Consider the following 13,877-nt stretch of genomic DNA (forward strand, 5'->3'; position numbering starts at 1 on the left):
CGATAAGTTCACGTCTCGGAAAAGAGCTTCTACACCGGGAGCATAGCAAAAGCAACAGATGAGCACCAGCTCCATTCCTCTCAATGTCTGCAGCTAAAGAACTGCGATGCAACGCTCTGGAAGCCTTCACAGTCCTGCACTGCACACTAGTGAGGTCTGAAGCTCTAAATAAGACTGCATGATCAGTGTAATATGGGAGCCTGTGTGAAATCTGAACCATTACACAGATGTGTGACAGACAAGTGAAACAGGCAGCTTAAAAGCATCACGGGGAGACAGTCAATTTTATGAAAGTGTTTACGGGATTAATCAACTGTTCACTGAGGTGTTTTTATTCTCTGGGGCATCTGTGTTTGTTCTGATAGGCCACTGGAGGCATTTTGCCATTCTACTCTAATCTCTCAAGTGAATAAGGACCCTCTTGTGAATGTTTTGAAACCATTGTGACCATGTTCAGGCCAGCAACAGACTATGTAAGTGGTTACTTCGTGGTGGCAAGTAAAGTGAAAAGATCAAATACTCTTTGATTCAGTCAGTACATATTTGAGGTAGTTGTGATGCACATGATTGTTTGCAATTCATGCGTGTTGAAGTACTCCTCTAGATAGAATACGTTCCCCTTGCTTTGCGACATAAATTAAAAAGTTAACTTTGCTTTATCTTCTTCCTGTGGTTTAGCTACTGACACATAGATCACACATCAGTTGCACGTGTCAAACACAGTAAATTTAAAAGACATACAGCACAAACACACGCGCACGTACACACACACACACACACACACACATACGTCATGCACGTCTGCAGGACTCCACTTGAGATTCATAAGTATTTAATGAGTGTCTCGTGGGTGGCGGTGTGTCTGACCTTGCTCATACCCCACTCTTATTGTCATACATCACACAGGACGCTGCGGATTGTAGTATGACAGGGAGGTGACTGACAATTCTTGGTGTGTGTGCCCGATCACATATCAGAATTTAGGGCCTGTGAGTAAGATATGCCCGCACACATACTTTGAGTAAATGCACATATGTCTGTGGTGAAGTGGGAAACATCAGCACATGTGTGCGTGTTTATCTGTGCATGTGTGAGCGTGTGGGTGTTCAACATGGTTGTCAAGTGCTTGAGCGGGCCAATCTCTCATCTGCCATCCACTCAGAGGAACTGACATGTAGCCAAACCAAACAGACATAAAGACAGAGCGGAAAGCATCACTATGCAGCTCAGCAGTGCAGTTTGTCCTGACCCTGTCTGGGGCCCTCTCCTCTCCGCTGATTCTAATGAGCTCCCCCGGGATTAGACTTAGGCGGCCAGCGTCCCAATGAGGCACAGGGAGGTAGGGGGGTTGATATGGGCAGGGGCAGGAGGGCGACATCAATCCACACACACAAACAGTACACACACCTTGGCACGCAAACACAAACTTGTTTGAGCAGGAAGGTATTGGAAAGTCCTATACTATCCAGATACACTGGTACTTTTTTCAAACACGCAAACAAAAGATGACAGTACACATATCAGACTCCCTTTGGATTTAGTATTTTTCACACCAAAGATTCTATCAAAAAACATGATTTGAGAATCTACTTGTTTTTAAAAGTGAATATCATTCATTCTATTGATAGTCAATCAATGCAATAAGCCAGTACCACGTCAGATGTGTGACTTGCCTCAAAAAAAATAGTTGTTTCAATGAATTTCAATGTGGACTCATAATAACTGTACGCGTTTATATGGCCACTAGGGGGCACATCATTAGCATGAACTTGCAGCATAGCCTGTATATTGTGTTCTTGGCTGCCTCGCAAATGTAAATCGTAAAATTTGCTCTCTTCAATCCCAGGTTTTGGTCTTCACGAAATCATCTGCATCTGTCACATAATATAGTTGTGCTACCGGTAGTATAATTTGATAAGACATGCTGAAACTGTCTGCAGGGCCAGCCAGGGGGATTGGTTGAGTTGGGTGAAATTTCTCTGCGGGTGTATCACTTTGAGAGATGATGAACAATATTTATCATAGCAGCTTTATTTAACAAACGTGCACCTCAAGTGTGCTTGTTCGCCGATGACAGGAGCTGTAAGCTGTAGGTTTTTTCCGACGTCGAATGTGATTAAAAAATAAATAAAACGTGTGCTAGACTGGATCAGATGGAGGGCTACCCTGCCTGTGATTGTTTTTTACGTGGGTGTGTCTGATTGTCAGTGAGACAACCAATCACAGCAGCGTAAAGTTTATCCAAGCTTTCCTGGATCTTGTTGTGGTTTTATTGATAACACCTGTTATTTAGCATCCTTGCAAAAACAAGTCTTTTTTTCTGTGCTTTTTCCTCTCAAGGGAGTGCTTATACCGTGGAGGCATTGCCTATTATTTAATGAAGTCCCTTTATGACTGCAGTTGCATAGACCTTAAAAATGTAAATTCAGGCCAGCTAAAATTTGAATTTGTACTTAATTAGAGATAAAAAGCAAAAGTATTTATGTCTCAAGAAGTTTTGTAACTAAGTCCAGAAGTACAACACTGTAGTATAACTGCCATCAAATTAGTTTCCCCAAAACTTCCACCCATATCGGCGACAAACTATCGAGTGCACAGTTTTTAAAGTCAAGTTCTGTCTTTGCAAGTGACACAAAACCCTTATTTGTCTGCAATTTCCCTCACTGGTACCAAAGGTTAAATGGTAAGAGGGCTGATCAGGTATTGTCTGTGCTAGACAAGCTCATTAATGTGTCACAATTCATTATCAGAGCCTTGTCCTCACCTTGTCAGGTGGCTAATGGGAATATCAATCATAGGCTTCCCCATCACGACCCTTCTCACATCTTTGCTTTGCATCTTGCCTCTGTTGACTTTTTATCCCGAAATACCACCGGGCCCAAACAGATCTGTCTGGAACAAATGTCAAACACAATTCGGCTCAGGAGTAAACACCCACAAACATGGCTGACATACAGAGTGAGATTCTTCGAAGCCGAGGTGGCCGGTGCTGTTGTTTTACAGATGTTTCTGAGTCGTCGTTTTCTGAAAGAGTGTGTTCATTTTGACAGGGTGATGAGCTTCTGTGGAGAAGAGAAAATGATGAGCTTTCATAGGAGGTGCTTGATGAAAAAAAAGGTAAGTCATGAGTATGAAACATAATCAGGATGCAAATAAAATATTTAAAAAAAAAAAAACGATAATAGGAGAGAATGGCAGCTGGTCAGGAGGCCAAGCCTGAACTCCCTGAGCCTCTTTTCTTTTTCTCTCCTCCTCCTGTGTTCTCTCCATCTTTTGTTTCGAGTTGATGTAGCGCCAAAGCTGAGAGGAGTTCATCGACTTGGACAGCTCGATAGCAGGCGTTGCCTCCAAAGCTCCTGCTCTCAAATTGCCTGTAATTTCATTTTTGTGTGTAAATATGTGTTTCTTGTCAGGTGCGTGGCGGCAAGAAGAAAAACAGGCACGCAGACAGCTCTGACAAGCAATTACACCGCAGCTTGTTTGAGAGGCAGATTGGGATGAGCTCTTGGTCTGCTGGCGGGACAGAAGATAGAATACTCCAGAGACATAGGAGAAATGGCCGGAGGGAGAACATTGGTGAGACAACCGCTGGGACAACAGTGGGTTTTATTTTATTCTAATTCTTGTGTTGTTGATTGAGCATGTGTGGAGCAACAGAGGAAGTTGATCTGAGACGGGTCAACAACAAAAAAAACTCAACACGACACCTCATTTGCTAAGGGCTTTGTGGTTAGACTGCACGTCATAAAATAATATTTCATCGGTTTGAATCCTGCTCCAACCATCTTGTTTAATCTTCAATAATATATTTCTTTGTAAAAGTGGAGTGTTGCCTTTTGATTTTACATTTTAGAATTAACAATAACCTTATTTTCCTTTTTTTTTTTTTTTTTTAAGTCCTTTTTCTTTCTGTATCTGTATGTTTATAAAATACATTTAAGGAGTAGCGGGTTAAGCCCAGATTTTGAAACATTTACTTCATTGGACATGCTATCATTTTTTTTTTTTATACATGCAGCAGGAGGCCCCGAAACATGTATTATTATACACGAAACAGTTAACCCAGAATATTAAAAACATACAGATCAGTAAATGCTCTCTAAACCAGCTGACTGCAGTTGCTCCATAAGAGAAAAAACATGATATTATGAAGTCCTGGACAGATGATCTACTATTTAAGATGATCAATCAATGACTTTGCCAGATTGTGACATTTTAGGCTTTGACTTTGGCCAGCTGGCAGAAGTGTCTGTTGTACACAGCCTTACAAAAAGCAGAGTATGTTTAATTTGGAAACGTCAGTGGAGTCAATAACAAAATAAGAAAAAAATCCTGCACCCATTAATTTTCCGGAAAAAAAAAAAAAGGGGATCTTACTGCAGTTTTTCCTCAGGTCAGCTGTATAGCATGGCGTTTCGCCAAGGCTGCAACCTTCACAGCCATCCTGTCATCAATGCTCATATCACTTGAGCAGACTATAGCAGTGCAGCAGAGCATGACGACAGTGGTTACATCTGATTCATAACCTTCCCATGGTGCACACATATGCGGATGTCAGAGTTGGTGGCAAATGACGGATGGGCGGGCCTGCGAATCCGTTCCCCGGTCATGAACCAGGAAGTCTCACCCTCAGGGGGAGTCCCAGGGCAATGTGAGGTGGCTCTATGGGAGAGAGTACAGTTAGTACATTCTCAGATGTTCCATTAAGTTGATTAATGGCCTAATTACGGCCAGTAAACACTCCTAGGAGATAAGGAGCAGGAAGGCAGAGGAAGGTTGGGGTAGTAGAACCAAGCTGGCTCATGGTCAGTCAATTATAGTTGTTCTTTTGTTCCTTACGAACACAAAACAAACATTTTTTTAACCTTTATTTATGTGTGGTTTTGTCACTGAGAGCAGTGCTACACACATTTACACTGGGATGGTGCAACCGCAGCAGTTGGGGCCTTTTATTAAGGGCCCCTTATCAGTGGTAGTGATGGAGAGGCGTGTGCCAATCGTGGTTTTCCACATACCGATGTATTGTGATGGTTCAGGATTGGACCAAAAACCTTCTGCCATAGGCCCACGATCCCCGACCTTTTAGGGCACCGTCCAAGTGGCAAGCCATCGTTTGGTCACCCATTGGTTTGTAAACTGCTGTTTTGAAGTCTCCAGTCTGGCCTTTTGGCACATGGCATCTTGGTTTTCTGACATTAAAAATGATGATACAGTATGTCAGTATTGTGTTCACAACTTGCCGTGAAGCGGCCAGAGAAGTAAACATCGTTTACATTAGAAGTTACACATCTTTGGTGAAATATATGCTTGTGCTAGACCTTGTGTAAATTATAGTTGTTGATTTTAAGTGTACTTATTTATAGAAGAGTTTGCTGCAGTAGAGAAAATTCCCTGTGATTGGTCTCCAGCTCTGAAAGAGTAGAAGGACTCTTGAAGCACCAGGAGATGTAAAGCCGAATGAATATCACACTTTACATTTGTAATTGTCATTGGCAAAAACAAGTACCAGGTGCAAACTCTGCAAATCCTGTTTTCCCCGTCTTTTTGAAAATAGTATCTGATTGTGAAGCAAACGCTTTGGAGTAGCGTGTCTGGTGCCCCCTCTGCCATCTCCACTCGCCGTGTGGGCGGCTCGCTTCAGCCTCGCCTCCGTCTCCCCTCGTCTCCCTCTACAGAGGTGGGTTGAGAGCATTGTGAGGCCTTTTGCTCTTGCAGTGAGAGAAGCAAAGAAGCGGGCCTTCATCCTCCTCCACACTATAGTCTGAAATGCTGCCAAGTCGCAGCCCACCCTTCACAACGCTGGTAGTTCAGAGGCTGCTTCCTGCTCAGTGATAGGGAACAGAAATGTTGGTTTCTTTGATAATCAGCAAAATCAGGTGGTGTAATGAGTGGAATTGTGATTCACGTAAAGAGAAGAATTAGCATTATGATCAATAACTGGGCAACATAACTGAAACGCTCTTTGACTTTGTTTTGCTAACCTCCAATTACGGGGTTGACTATATTTTCTGTGTTGCCAAAATCTTTGTGGATGTCTCCATTACTTATGACATAAATGATTGTAATGGCTGCTTATTTTTTACATAACAGGATTTTGCAAACTAAAAGTTGTTCGAGAACGTTACTCCTCTTTCTTGGCACTACTTTTCTTAGTTCTTGCTTCTTTAACAGTACACATCATTTAGTTGTTAGGCTTCATTTTGAATCTCTCACAAACTTGTTGTTGCTACTTTCCTTTAAGGTGAGGTCTGTAGCTCTTTCCCGGTAACACAGGTATAAAATGGGACTCCCCTGTATTGTTTTCATTGATCCTGTCATGGCAACCTTGTAACAGAGCCCCGCTTCATAATTGGAACGCTACATTGGACACAATAAGCTTCAATTCCCCAGCAAAAGCCAGAGAGAGATGGCAGAAGGTGGAAATATGTGTCTGTTTTTGTGCAATGCAACGCTGCGGTGAATGAGTAGCGCTGATCAGATTTTACTCGCTGATAGTGGTGTATTATCTGTGTTCGATAGGAAGGATTTAAGATGAAGAGAAACATGAGTGAAGGGACAGCTACAAATTGATGTGGGCTGTTTGTGTTCACATTTCACCAGTGCCTGTACCTTGTGTGCAAACATTAATTCAAACCCAGGGAGTGGAGTTAATAATTATATGATTAGAGTTTAATGATGAAGGATAAGACCTATTTTCTTGTATATGTCCTCAGGCGCTTTGTATTCTGCGAGTGTTATTGGAGAGTGTTAAATGCTTTCCTCTCTCAGCTTTGGAGTTCTACAGTAATTGGGCAACATTCAGACCTGCCTAGAAAGCCTTAGCAGAACAAGAAAATGACAGTCAGGGACATAAAACTGGATAATAAGGACACGATCCTGTCAGTACAGAGAGTTTATGGTTTCAGTTTTTAATGATGGACTCTGTTGTCACAATTTTCCTGGACCCAGATCTATTTGTTTGGAGAATTTTCTTTTGAGTCCTGCAGTGCAACACCAACAGACTGGTCTGCTTCAGTTTAGGAGAACTCTCCAACCAAATGCCAAATCAGTGAAAATGAGTTATCCCACCGGCTGACGTGTATATTTGATAGAAGACGACAACGGGATTTTTCAGTGTTTGACAAATGACTTGCTCATCAAAAGTAATCTGTTAAATGTGTTGCTCTTTTACTGTCTGCTCAGGTTGGTTGCTCAACTCCAAATCATCCACACCTACTCAATGTTTTTCTATTTAACATGCTTGATGTTGGAACTAGAAAACAAGACACTGAGTTAACAGACAGCTCTACAACTTGGGAGGATTTACTGACCGTTTAGCAGCAGCTCGCTTTGCCTCCGTGACAGTTAACAGCTCCCCAGAAGTCCCAACCTCAGGTGCAATCTCCCCAAATTCTCAACAAAATGAGGTAATTCCTGATGTTGCTAATGTTAACAACCCAGCCAAGGACACACGACACTTAAATAAACTTTGTAATTAAATGTAGTTCCCCCCTCTTTTCACAATAAAAGCCACCTTATGTTCCCTCAGTTGAATGAAGTAGTAGCAGTAGGAATTAGGTTTGCTTCAGCAGCAGCTACATACAACTGAATCAGAAGTGGCATCATTTCATGTGGTAAACTCTTCCTCTAGGAGTGAAAACTAATGACTAGATATGTAGATTTACTTTTAGATCATACACATGAAGCATAAAGTATTTTGCAGGATATGGAGATAGCTCGTAATCCCAGCCTGCTGACCGCAGTTGTCCCAGTAGATTCATGACAGTAATAACTTCCTTCAATAGCCCATTCATTTTGAAAAATGCACTTAAAAGAGAGTGATGCAGTTTGCAAAAGTCACCAGCACTTTGCATTGAATAGAGTTTAGGTTTCTAGTTTAGAAGAGAAAAATTGAGGTTTCATCATAAACATATTCAAAGTATCACAATGAGTTATATTTATCAGGACAAGAGTACGATAAACATTGTTTAATAAGATGAACAAATTATTATTGAAAAGACAATAGAGAATAACATTGTGCAGGAGTAATATTCTTTCTAACAGGTAATTTCTGCTGGAGGCTTTACAAACACCAGACATGACAGGCTGAGTCAAAATTAAAATCGCGAGCGCTCTATGCAATTATTACAATTCACTGGATATCCACAGCTCATATTGATCCGAGGTAAAAAAAGAGGCGTAGTGGGAGTGACAGCTGTAATTTGGCCTAAAAGTTTTTCTCATGTCCCAACTCCTCTCTTATTATTTTGGTTATGGTTATGGTGCAGACCGTCATCTCCAGACTAGGTCTTTCTCTGTGGTTTCTCCATCCTGTTGAGTTGGAGCAAAGGGAAATGGAGAGCACAGTGGCACAACAGATGGCTCCTCACACCCTCACAGTCCCCTGAGCCCACTCACTGACCAGTGCCATGCTGCCACTCTGGGCGCAGACACTGTGCGGCAGAATTCATTAGCAGGATCAGGCTGGCAATAAGGAGGTCTGCAACACGAGGACCTACTGGACAGACGTGGCCCCAACATTTCCTTTGTCATTTCCTTCTCAAGGAGCACAGTTTGTCACCCGATGGCAAAACGCCCCACCAGTGAATGATTATCACTTAGCCTTGTGGTGAGGATCCCTGAAAACGAGTCATTGATTCAGGAAATGAAACTACCTTGAGCTAAACCAACTGTGTGCAAACACTCGTTGTCATTACACACCAAAACAAATCCAGACAGAAGACGCAGTCCTTCACGGAGGATTTTCAAATCTTCTGTTAGAGCGTCCGGACTGTGGTGGCGATAAATGGATTGAGGCAACCAATTCACAGTAGAATAACCTTTGCTGGCACGCTCTAACCTCGTTGCTGGCTGCATCGCAGCTTCTTATGTTTGGCCTTTTTATACAAATCACATTACAGTCCATTGGCCTTTTGGAGCAATCTCCAATTTAAGACTCTGAATTGGAATGAAATAGAAACAGACACTTCGGCTAAAGCACGGCTGCATCATCATAGCATTGCAGTTTTCATTTTTTGAAGTGGCGTGATAGCTCTGTGAAAGGCCGTAGATAACAGAACAACGAAGGTCCCCGTCAGTAAATGTTACTTTTTGGGAAAAGATTTGAGGTGCTGTTCAAACAGATTTCAGGTTTCTGCAGTTCATCATGATCAAATTCAAACTTGACTCAAAAGACTCTTGTTTCACTGTACAACAAAGTAAGCATCCTCGGAAGCGAAATTTAGTCTTCTGATGTGTTTTCAAACTTTTCCATCTAAAGTGCGTCTTTTCCATTTTTCAGTCTGACAAGAATCAAAGATGTTTCCTACTCAGCTGGTATCATCTGATGTTTTCATGCTCCGAAGCTTAAATTGGCACTGGATGAGCCCTGTCGGTCAGTTTCTATTTCCGTCCAGTCAGTCCGCCTGTTTATCTTGTGTGTCTTAGAACATCTTAGTCCCCAGAAAGGAGGAGAAGCTGCAGCTCTGTTTCTTATTACATATTCTCCCAGAAGAACTCCACACTATGTTCACTGAAAACCCTGGCTCCTGAGACAGACTTACTGACTCTCACTCTCTTACAAACAACATTGACTGCTGGTTTTCCAAACCTGAGCTGCATAGCAAGAAGGGAGGAGATGCACATGCTGAAATATGGTCGGCTGTTTATGTAACATACTTGTTTCTTCATAGATCACAGCTGCAAATAACTGGAGTATCTTGAACTCCTGTAACTATTGTGAAACATCCATAGGTATTCTAAAAATTCTCAGAGCAAAGTTCACATTTCAGACACAACAAGTTGTCAAATGTAACAAGTAGTTAGGGCCCCACTGACATCACGCGATTGGCTCAGGCTATATTAGTCAAATGCATCACACCCAAGTTGAATATTTCCTTTCCAGAAAGCTTCAGCGTAAAAAATGATTTCCTTGCATGCCTCTGTTTGACTCACAGTTAAATCTGTCCTGTCTGAATGTAATGCAATATGCATTATCAATTTGTTCATGAGGAAAAGTAGGGTGGTTTAGAAGTCCAGGTCCAACAGCACCACCCTCTGACCAGCCTGAGGAACTGCAGACGGTCCTTCAGCATTCATGTCAGACTCCGAAACCAAATTATGCATCCAGGATATGCATCAGCTCAGCTGTATGGAGGGAAAGTAGCAGTAATATCTGTCAATCAGATCTATACTAAAAAAAAAAACTTTAAAAAAAACTAAGTATTACAGGTATTTTAGGACATCTTAAGGGTTTTTTAAAAAAAAAAATTCTAAAGAGTTTTGAAACTGTAGCCAACTGGGGTATGTAAGGAAATACGGCCAGGTTTGAGATATATAAACACCCTCCAAGGAGGCTCTTCTACAGGTTTGTTTCCCTGTCGTGACACTTCCACTGAGTTGTTGAGCTAATCTGACACGTGTCTGACATGTCCACTACCCGATCAGCTAGTATTTTCACCAAACTTCTCAAACTCGTCTCCCGAGACTCCAGCGCGAGGTCTGGGACCGGCTGAAAAATCCCCAGCAACATCACATCAGAGTTCCTCACTGCTCTCGCCTCCTGTACATTTTGTACACACACTCACGCAGACACACATCTACACACTCCTGTCTGTCACCGCTCACCGCCGGGGTTGCCACAGACATGCACTGACATCACAATTAAACCGAGAACGCCCCGGCACTGCACGGTCATCCATCACATGCACCTCCCCCCCCATATACACACACACACACACACATACACACACACACACACACACACACACCCCAACCCCCAAACACACACCAACACACCAACAGAGAGAGAGAGAGAGAGAGAGAGAGAGAGAGAGCAGTGGCGGGAGTGTCTTCCTGCATGCTAAGAGGGAGGTATGCATCTCTTGCTGGCAGCTCCACAAAGCATCTTGATTGGGGTGTGAAAATAAATTTTCAGCCTCAATTGGGCAGCAGCCTACATTATGCTGCTCGTCTTGAGTGGATTTTCCTCCGAGATAAAAGAATAAAATGCTTCTCCATCTCCCTCTCTCCTTTTATTCCTCTTATGTTTTCAGAAAAGATTAGACTCGACCTTTCAGTGCAGTTTTGATGACGCATATATGGTAATATTATTACTATCCTACACTTTTCCTGCTAATACCCCCCCAGTGAGTGCTCAGCCATGCCACAAAGGTGAAGATAATTCCCTGAGTATCAAGGAAGATGCCCTCTTCGAGGCCCCTGGCACTGAGCAGACGGCCGGCCCTGTGATTCTGATCTCATCAAGCGAGCACGTCCGCCTCCATTAGTCTCTGGCATTGTGCTCGAAATTGCTCTGACTTGTCGGGTGATTACCTCAAATGAACAATTAGGCGGCTGGCTGTCACAATAACTTGCTCCCCGTCCGTGAATTGGCTCGCCGGTTTTAACGGCTGCTGCTGCTGCTATCAAGGTGCTCCAAATAAATGATCCATTCTGGAGGGGAAATGTCAGCTCATAGCCCTCATAATGAATTGGTGCGCAACATCTAGTCTCATGCACTGTAATGGGATAATGAAGAAGATAATGCTGTTATTGGACAATGAATAAGTTGGCAGCGAAAGTTTCTTGATTAAGCCATGAGGAGATCTGTTTTTGATTGTTGCATGTCTGGTTAAAAAAAAAAATTTGACATGTATTGATGTGCAAAACGTCTTTTTAGGGTTATTTGGTAAGATCTGGACTATTCAATTACAGCCATTGTGTGCACGTGTCACTCTGGCATGTTAAAACAGAACTTAATAGCCTTAAAAATATAGAAAATGTCTGGTTTTACCACTTTAAAGCAACAACATGTAACATTTGCCAAACAGCTGCCTCTGTGGCAGCAAATGGTCATTACAGGATTCTGGTGCATAAAATTCTGCTTCATGTCTGCACATGCATGATGGGCTGAACCAAACAGGAATAGCTCTCAGGGCCACTGTAGATAGGCCTCTACTCATAGAATACGAAATATTTTATCATGATGTGGTATCAGGTGCAGTAAGCATTTGACCTTCATCTTTTTCCTTCTGTAGCTGTTTTATTAACTTACTAAGTAGTAACATCTACCTAGTAGAAAGTTACAACGTGCATGGGATTCACTAGAAGATCACCCTAAGTGCACAAAAATCCTGTTGCAACCAATCCGATGCGAGTCACTTTTTATCAGTGTGTCAGTATTCTGATAACATCTGCAAATTCCGAAGAACTTGTTTCGCAGTGCATTGGGGAGAACCAGGGAAAGCCTAAGGCCAAACGGCTTGTTTGAACTGGTACGGTTATTATTTTATGAGCTCTCAAAGATAAACACTGATGAGTCAAAACATTATGAACACGCTGGCCGTACATGATTTTAGTCTTTCGCAACAACCAAATCAATCGAGGCATTGACTCCTCAAGACCTCTGTAAGTTTCGGCACCGAGACGTTTGCAGCGGATCAATAAAATCCTGCGACTGATTCATTGTTTGTCCCTCCTCCACTGTAGTTATTTACCACTACCGACCAGAAATCTTGCTGTTTCAGAGATGCTCCCACCCGGTTGTCTGGTAATACCACATTCAACACGTTGACAAAAAGAACCAACTAGTTCAGTGTATCTCAGATCTTGACATGCACGTTTTCTGTTTTTTTTCCTTTTTTTTTTATATTGAGGAACTTTTCAAGCAAAACATTTGATGGCTCCTTCTTCTCAGTTTAAGAATGTGTTGCTTTTCTTGACCTTACATCCTCATAAATGTAATATTTTGTGTGTTTTGACTGTTGAAGATATTTGAGGACTTTGAGAACTCGTGATGGCCTGAGGTGCATTTCTAAAATGTCATCATCATGGGATTTCTTCTGTAAGATATTGATATATCAAATATAAGTCGTTATGTTGTTACTTTATTCTTGGAGTTGCAATATCCTTTCTTTCTTAAATTAGAACAAAGTAATATCTTTATAACGTTTGTCATGACACTAGTTCAGATGCAATCCTGTCAGACACCTGGCACAATAACTGAAAGATCAGCAGTGACTGATCTTTGTGGTGGCAGATTTGTGATTGTAGGACCTTCTCTTCTCAAAATGAGTTCTGGGAAGTCTAAGTGATGCGGCATCACCACGTAAAGGATCTATAAGGCATGCACATGCCACAAAACCAAAATGTTGGGCACAACATTATTTCATCAGGCCTAGTTTGGGGAAATCACAGTCACTCATGACAACTTGCTTAAGTAGTTTGTTTGTAATCTTCCCTCTTCATCATAAGTGCAACTCGGCAGTTTTGTATTCATCACTGTGATGCCCCATGTCCTCCCCAATCCCCCAGCTCAGAATTGAGACCAAATCTGGTCTGCTGAGATTGGTCTCAGCCACGCTGGGCAAGTCATCAGAAGCTGCAGCCATTGGTTCCGGACACATCTCAATGAGGCACAGACATCCGCTAGAAATGTAATCTTTGTGTGTGTGTGTGTGTGTGTGTGTGTGTGTGTGTGTGTGTGTGTGTGTGTGTGTGGTTGTGTGTGTGTGTGTGTGTGTGTGTGTCTGTCTCTACCTCCCGGGCAACTTCAGGGGAGCCTCCGCAAGGAAATCCTGCATCAGTTGAGACCAGATTACCGATCAGAGTGTGACCAATGTCAGAAAGCGCAGAGCGGAGTAATGCAGCCTAATGGCGAGACAAGCCGGGGACTCTTTAATGGTAATGAATACACAATGTGAGCCCACGGCGAGAGGGGAGGGAGGGGGGGGCGGGGGAGTCGTGATCAGACTGGTTAGGAGGGAGAGATAAGCACAGTGTGTGGGAAAGGAGAAGGCAGTGTCATGTTGACTGTGTGTGTGTGTGTGTGTGTGTGTGTGTGTGTGTGTGTGTGTGTGTGTGTGTGTGTTCAGGAGGGTTGACAAAATAACAGAAAC

General features: G+C 42.5%; 1 long non-coding RNA gene across 1 annotated transcript; it reads right to left on the bottom strand.

The window, feature by feature from the left end:
• Positions 1-1,536: 1,536 nt before the first annotated feature.
• On the bottom strand, positions 1,537-13,598 carry LOC138207046 (uncharacterized). Its single transcript, XR_011178994.1, has 3 exons — positions 13,519-13,598; positions 5,016-5,189; positions 1,537-4,662 (listed from the first exon to the last, which is right to left on the bottom strand). It is a non-coding gene; the product is annotated as an uncharacterized lncRNA (long non-coding RNA).
• Positions 13,599-13,877: the final 279 nt, after the last annotated feature.

This window comes from Embiotoca jacksoni, unplaced genomic scaffold (assembly GCF_022577435.1).
Source record: "Embiotoca jacksoni isolate LCO1_2020_lvr unplaced genomic scaffold, fEmbJac1.0.p SCAF_30, whole genome shotgun sequence".
Lineage (NCBI taxonomy): Eukaryota > Metazoa > Chordata > Actinopteri > Embiotocidae > Embiotoca > Embiotoca jacksoni.